An 8,722-nucleotide genomic window follows, 5' to 3' on the forward strand; every position below is an offset into this window, starting at 1 on the left:
AGTTGACGTGTTCTGAATGGCTCATCTCTGAGTGCATTCCACTTTAACACTTCAGAGTGATCAACCCGTCGAGAATTAACAACTTAGAAAATACGGATAACAAATCTCTTTGTTAGCAACTCTCTCAAGTCTACTTCTCATATCATCCAAGTTGACGTGCAAACAATGACTCAACTTAGAGTCCACGAAACTTTAACACTTTTAAAGTGATCAACTCGTCAAGAAGTGTCATTGGTTTTATAAAACTTAAAAATAAAAAAGTAAAACATCGTTGTTACATGAAAGGGTCTACCGTATTTTGGTTTAAAAACTCACCCTTTCCGTCATACACCTGAGCTAATAATTAGCTACTCATGACGAAAAGTAAATGACAATAAATATAAAGTGCGATAAATAAAGACATAAAATAAATACGGAAAGTAAATACGGAATATAAATGACGTAATATAAAAGATGTGGAAAGTGTAATAAATAAATGACGGAAATAAAAAGCGAGTAAGCGTAAATAAATAGAAGATGGAATATAAATAACAGTAATATAAAGAAAGCGATTAAAGAAACTCGAAATGCCAAAAGATTTCTTAATATTAAGAAACTTGTTCTTCAAGTAGGATATCAACCTACTTGAAGAGAGAAATGTGGAGTAAAAGGTGTTGAGGTGTATGGAATACTAAACCCATCATCCCTTTTTATACTAGAGATTATATGGGGGCAAAATGGACATTTCACACCTATTTAGTTCAAAAGAAACTAAAAAGTACATTAAAGTAAACTAATATTTAAAAAACAACTAAATTAGTCTTAATAAGCTCCAGCTAATTTGAACATAATACAGCTGTTCCAACTTTAGAAGGCTTTCAATAGTCATCCCATGGTCTTGTCAGTCAACTCTAAGTCTCATCCATCTATTCTTCTACCATTAAGTCATGCTACCACATTCCACAACATCGACCTGCTCCAATCTATCCCAAAATAAGTTTAATTTAGACCAAAATCCAGTAAAAACAGGTTCATCATTCTTTTTAGCATAAAAACAAAGAAAATAGATAAAATGACTCAAAGTTGGGATATCAATAGAAAATAACATATCCAATAGAGAATAAAAAGGTACTTTACGTACTAAATACTTAGTACGTATCACTAACCAAATTTAAAGAACCCTAGTTTGATCAAACAAATTAACATCAACAAAACAACAATTAGCGTTGAGAAAACTAAAAATAAGTTAGGAAAATTAACATCAATTTAATAGATATAAGGCAAATTTAAAGCAAAAAAGTAAATGTAAAAACTCAAAATAAACAAATAAATCATGTAACTAAATTTATGAAATCATGTAAACATAATTGTATAACATTATAACTAATCAATTAAAAGCAAATGACTAACATATCCAAAAACCTGAATGGGAGATTGAGAGAGTGGCTGAGGAATGTGAGCCTGAGAGAACTGCCAAAGTCGTCGAACAACAGTGAGGCTGCATTTGGTAATTGGGACGAGACAGGACAGGACAAAACAAAACTCATTGTCCCATGATTGGCGCAACATTAGATAGAACAAGAACTCACTGTCTTATATTTGGCGTAACATTGGACAGGGACAGGGACAAGAGCTGGGACAAAGTGTGACAGCATGGGACAAAGGTGGCTTTATTTTGGTGGAATAAGATGAGACAAGAATGAGAGAGAAACTAAAAATATTACTAATCTACCCTAGTTTGATGTATAACCTTAATATGGTTGTTTATTTTAACGGTCATCACTGTGAGTTTCGACTGCCGCCGCCACTGGCGATCACCGGAGGCCATCTCCACCTCCACCTCCACCTCCTCTTCCACTATAACAAGATCCTCCACCGCCTTCACAACCACCGTCCATCGCCACCTCTACCATAGTCAATCATTGACCACTACCGTTGTTCGCCACCTCCAACTCCTCATCTACTACAACAACCTCCTTCACCACCTCCATAACCACCGTCGACCACCGAATACCATCGTTTATTGCGACCTTTATAGCCATCATCGACCACCGACCACTACTAACACTACCACTATTGGCCACCTAGAACTCCTCCTACACCACAACTACTTCCTCCATGTCTTCCACAACCACTGTCGACCACCACTGGCCATTGCTACCTCTACAACCACCATCGACCACCATCACCACTACCACCATTGGCCACCTCTAACTCATCCTCTATTGCAACAACTTCCTCCACGACCTTCACAACCACCATCGACAATTGACCACCACCGTCCATTGCCACCTCACCTCCACCATAGCCACCACCACCACTATCTTCACTACATCAGCCACAACTACCTCCTCCATCGTTGCCAACCACCATCACCACCATAATCCACCATCTTCACATCCTGTATAACCACCGTCGTCCACCAACCACCAATGCCTCTTCTTCCATAACCACCGTCAGCCACCGACCACCACCGCCCATCGCCACTACTACTGTTGACGACCACCACCTTCATCATAACCAAAACCACCTCCACAACCACCACTACTACCATCAATTATATCAAAATTTTCATTCAAATTTGGTACCATTATATATGTATGTATTCATTTATATAAAAATTATGTAAATATATTTATAAATTAAAATTCTTTAATTATTTACTTAATTTGTGTTAATTATAACTATTATATAACATTTAAAATCATCAAAAACTTTTGGGGGTAATTTGTCTAGTTCAGTTCTGTCCTGTCCCGTCCAGTCCTAATCGTACCAAACACCAGATATACACTTGTTCTGTCTAGTCCAGTCACGTCCTGTCCTACCTCTTATCTTGTGCAGTTTTGTCATGTCCATTCATGTTTGTGTACCAAACGCTACCTGAGGGCACTAGTGTGCTGAGCAAAGAGCAAGGGAGAAGAAGGGCATAGACTTGGCCTATAATGTTTGTTTAACAAGTTTAGTTTTTAAAATTTTAAACCCCCTTCTCTAGTGTGGTGTTCTTTGTTTTAAAAAAGAAAACCAAAAATTACAGTTTGGTCCTCCATCTTTATGTTTTTGTTTAATTTGTGATATTTCACAAAAATACCTCCGTATTTGAAAATGAATTAGTTTTACGTTGGTCTCTTTATTTTCAAGTTTGATGCACCTTTACTCCTATTTCTCAAATATCCCAAAGCATTGAGGGGTGCACGGGACACTTGGTTGTAGGTTCGCCCCTGCTGTTCTCCTCTTTCCCTTCTTTTTCAATCGGTGCAAACACTGCCTCTTTTCCCACCTCCTTCACCACCATGTCCAATGACCAACCAACCAAAGTTCCATCTGACCTTGGGTATACCAATGTCATAAACTTCATCCCTGTTACATTAGACATGGAAACCGACCAATATAACTCCTGGGTTGAATTGTTTAAAATTCCCGCTAGGGCATATCTAGTTCTTGATCATTTCATTCCTCCTAAAAACACTATCAAGAAGATCGTTGATCCCAAAGCAGATCTAGACCTTTGGGACCGTCTTGATGTTATTATTCTATAATGGATTTATGAAACAACTTCTAATAATCTTCTCCATTCAATCCTTGAACCAGATACAACGACAATAGAAGCTTGGAACCGTATGGCGGATCTATTTCAAGATAATAAAAATTCTCGTGCGGTTCACCTTGAGAACCATTCTTGCATGTTCATCTAGATGATTTTCCAAACGTTGGGGCCTATTGTCAATGTTTGATGATGTTCACATATCAACTTGGCAATGTTGAAGTGTTCGTCATAAATCAACGATTAGTTCCCAAACTTGTTTTTGGCCTCAATGAAACATATGAAGGCATTGTTAATCTCATCCAACAAAGTGACCCTCTTCCTGTCTTTTCAAAGACCGATCGATGGTCACCTTAGAAGAGACGAGTTTGGCCAATGTGTTGCTTGAGACACTCGTTCTGCTTTGCTTACGAGTGTGTCGCCTACCCGCTGGGATGAGTTTGCCTCTCATGCAATAGAAATGTTTACTCCACCTAGTCTCCTAACAGTAACAATTGCACTAGACGATCCGGGGTCGAGGACATGTGAACACTAACTGGAGCAACAATAGTCCAGACAGACACAATGCTGGCCATGGCAGACCTCATCAACAACATCAAATGCAGTGGCAACCTCATCAATGGTCTAGTCCCCCTTGGGCGTAATATGCCCAGTGGACGCAATATGCCCTGCAACCATGGGTGACACCTCCCTCACTGTATCCTACCGGTGTATGGCCTTAACTGTTGGGTTACGGGATCTCAAGCACAGCGGAAAATAAAACCGTAACCCTCCAAGGACCCATACAAACCAGAATAAATCGGGTGTTTCGAAAATTATACCTCACAGTTAGCAAAACTTTAGATCACAGCAACAAACAAAGCTTGATGCCTCCACGGTATCCACGCGAACAATCTGAATCCTTTGCCTTCTCGTGATGCTAGTCACGATTTCAAAACTTAGAAAGAAAAGGCAGCATATTATTGTAGGTGGTTTTTAGGAGAGAAAATTACAAGACCAAAAACTAACTAGCATAAAAATGTCATACATTTTATATGGACATGAGATGTATGGCCTAATTATCACCATACCTCCACCATGCTTGAGTGTAAGACAATCATACACCATCACTCTCTTACAAAGCCATCCCTAGTCATCTTTATTTATGTCCAACATAAATAATATCTGATTTTATTTAATCAGATTAAATCGATACAAATCAGATTTGATAATTAAACATTTTAATTATTGAAACTCCTTATTCGAATATGTTCAAAGCGTGTGACTCAATGGGTTCTCGACATGTTGGCAATAAATATAAATCTCATATTTATAGTTATAAACGATGAACGGTATCTAGCAATACATCACCGTTACCCAAATGACGAGAATTAGTGAWMMAMMAAWTWWCGGTTTGTAGTCAATTTTAGTTTTACATATTTAATTCTTTTGTCCTTGATGTCCAGATTGAACACGAGACATTGAATGTGTCATTCTCGTTATGTCCAATCTCTAGTTTCTTGATTCCCTAATATACTAAGAAAATAGATAATGATATCTCATATCAATTATCTAAGCATGTATGCATTTCTATAGTATATATTTATCAAGGGGCCCAGAGACATCACTCCCGTCATAAAGGAGGGACAAATCTTATCTCGATACATGCTAATTCTATTATGTGATATGCAACATACCCAACTATCATTCTGTCACCCAGTTACAGAATGATTAGAATAAATGTCAAAATACATTACTCACACATAAAACACTCCATGTTTTCAAGTCAAATAATTACATGTACATTGACCATATGAGAAACACTTATGACACTCACATGACATCCAATGAGGTGTTCTCATAATGAGTCACGTCCGATACACAAAGTCTCCATTTTGTACCCATATGCAGATTCGATATCTCTATATGAATCCCTACATATGCTAGTCATTATCATATTACTTCAACCTTAAACCCGAAATAATATTTAACTAGGGACATTTAGAATACATTATTCTAAGGTTATTTATTATGAATAATTAAAACACAGAATATAATATAGACATAATAAAATGGGCAATGCCTTTATATTTATCAATTTCATGAAACCAACTCTAAGTTACAATCATCATATGATTGGTTTTTGGGCATTCACTAACATTAACGTCCCCAATAGACTCGTAGGCAAACTAGAACATTAGGATCACGTCTACCTCAAGCATACCAATCAACAATAGCCCTTCACCATTTGGCCATGCACCAACTGGTATTGAAGCTGTTATGCACACTCTTGATCTCAATCAACTTGATAAATATTGGTGTAATAATCCAATTATTACATTTCTAGAAGTAATTTTATTAGAATCTTAAGGGGCGTTTTGTAAAGAGGATAATTCTTGGAGGCCTGAAGTTGAAAATTTGGGGTTATATAAATGAGAATGATCCTCAACTCATTCAATCCTTCAGCCGAATTCCATTTGGGGTTATATGAATGAGCATTGCTTTGTCTTGATCTTGGATCATTCATCAATTGTATGTCATGAACGCTTTCATGCATGGCTATTTCTACGAAACGGTGTATATGTATCAACCTATGGGATTTCTAGAACTCGACCATCCTGATCATGTCTGTCTCTTGAAAAAGTCACTCTATGGACTCAAGCAAGCACCTCGTGCCGGGCATCAATACTTTAATGACTACACAGACTATCGGTTTCACTCCTAGCAAATTTGATCATTGATTCATCTATCATTGTGGGAAAAATGCATACCTCTTGCTCTATATAGATGAAATTATACCAACTACATCAAAACTCCATTATGTCTCTTCTAGCGTTTGAGTTCGCTATGAAGGACTTGGGTTCCTTGAGCTATTTCTTGGGCATTGTTGTTACCCAAAGATCTATGTGGGTTATTCCTCTCACAAAAAAATATGCTAGATAAATAATCGAGCGTGCAGGCATGATATCTTGCAAACCGGTCCCCTCCCCAGCTGACACCAAACCTAACGTAGGGGCATCCCCTAATAGGGTTCCATATGGGGATCTGACAAAATATCACAGTTTGGTCGGGGCACTACAATATATCACCTTCACGACATGATATCTCTTATGTTGTGTAACAACTTTTTCTCTCCATGCATGACCCTCGTGAGAAACATGCAAGCTCTAAAGCATGTCCTGCATCATTCAACACACTCTTCAACTTTTCTTACACTTAAACCTATCCTCGATCACTAATATCGTCTCTTATATAGATTCTTTATCTAATTACTGTGTTTTTCTATGAGACAATCTGTCCTCTAAGAGACAACCCATTTTATCAAGTGCAAATGCTGAAGCAGAATACCCAAGTGTTGCTAATGTGGTTTCCTGATCATGTTGGATTCACACCCTCTTATTGGAACTTTGTTGTCCGGTCTACAAAGCTACTCTTGTCTATTGCGACAATGTTAATGATATATATCTCGTGAGTAATGTTGTTCAACATCAATGCATTAAGCATATCGAAATGGACATTCACTTTGTTCGTAAGAAAGTTGCCCGTGGACAAGTCCACGTACTCCATGTCCCATCTCGTTACCAGATTGCAGATATATTCACTAAGGGGCTTCCGTACATACTCTTTGATGATTTTTGGGATAGTCTCAGGGCTCAACGTACATGATTTTCCTGCTTCGACTACAGTTGTGTGAAAGATTATGGAAGTAATCTTAACAAATCTTTTATTATTTTCTAATTATCCCATTGTTTTTAGAATAGATAATTACCAAATGTAAGTCTACATGATAGGCTTGTTGTATCTTGTATTTAGCTAGAAGGGTCGTTAATTCAATGGCAAGGAAAAGGTTTGCTTTCAGTAATAATCATACAAAAGTGGGTAAAACCGTAGAAGTTAACGTTTTTTTGTTGGGGGGGGGATGGTACCCCTAAAAGGCCAGTTTCAAATATTTAGGTACCATGATTCAAAGAGAGGGAGAAGAAGGCGTAACACATCACATAAAAGTAGAGTGACTTAATTGAAGGTTGTCATAAGGGGTGCTATTTGATAAGGATCAACTGGTAGATTATATAAGGTAGTTGTCCAACCAACTATATTGTATAGGTCAGTGTGTTGGGCACAAGGAAAATAGTTGAGGACTTGAGGTTGGACATAATATCCTTAGACATTTCTGAATGCATTAACATAGATAGGAGTATTTGGACATGGTAAACCATTGTAGCAAACTAGGAATGGGCAGCTACATGTAGCATAGGTAGACAAGGAATTGGTCAAGTTGAGGGACGATGATGAGGGATGGTAGTTTAGGCTAGACATGTGTTTTTGGGTGCACATTTTGGTATATTTTGAATGTACCCACTTGCCAGTGTATATCATGAGAACATCTGTTCTACTCTTTAGAATAGATGTTAGATATGTATACATCTCACCCTTCCTAAACGCAACTCTCAAATGAGATTTAATAGGTTTGTTTGGTTTTAGTTTTGGTTAAGTAATAATCATATAAATTATTAGCAACATTAACTAACCATATTGTATACGGATTCATGTGTTTATAGCATGGATGTTGATGATTATTGCTAAAAATCTGAGAGTGGTCTTCGAGACTACAATTTTTGTTTTATGAAAAATTTACCAAATATCCCTTTTTAAACAAAGTTTCAAGTTAGAAAGACACTTTCCTAGTGTCATTATATGAATCATTTGATAATATATGGTACCCGTTTGGTATATGAATATCTCGTGATTTTAACTTTACCAAAGACATTTTCTCATAATAATCTAGTACATATATCATCTTCGACATATACTGTAAGTTACTAAGAGATGCAACCATCGACATTTAAAGGAAACTATAGTTTAACAACTGGTAAACAAAAAAGAATGAAGTATCACACTTGAAGAAACAGTAAAAACTTTCATAAGTTAAATTTGTACAATACAAAGTACTTTACGTCAATTACCATTTTGTGTAATGTATATTTTTATACATAGTAGCATACTTTCTTCATCTTACGAAAACAACAAGATACTTTAAGTTTCGTTATTTGCTACAAATAAGATAGAGTTATATAGGATTTGGTCTCTGTGGTTTACATAAATTAACAAGTAAGGTCCCTGAAAGAAATTATTAACAAGGGACGTCCCTATAGTTTCATTTTAACAAATCAATTATAATTTTATTTTTGAATAAAATATAAATTTGAAGATATCATAAAAATT

Source organism: Cynara cardunculus (assembly GCF_001531365.2).
Source record: "Cynara cardunculus var. scolymus isolate 2C chromosome LG 6, CcrdV1, whole genome shotgun sequence".
Classification (NCBI taxonomy): Eukaryota; Viridiplantae; Streptophyta; class Magnoliopsida; order Asterales; family Asteraceae; genus Cynara; species Cynara cardunculus.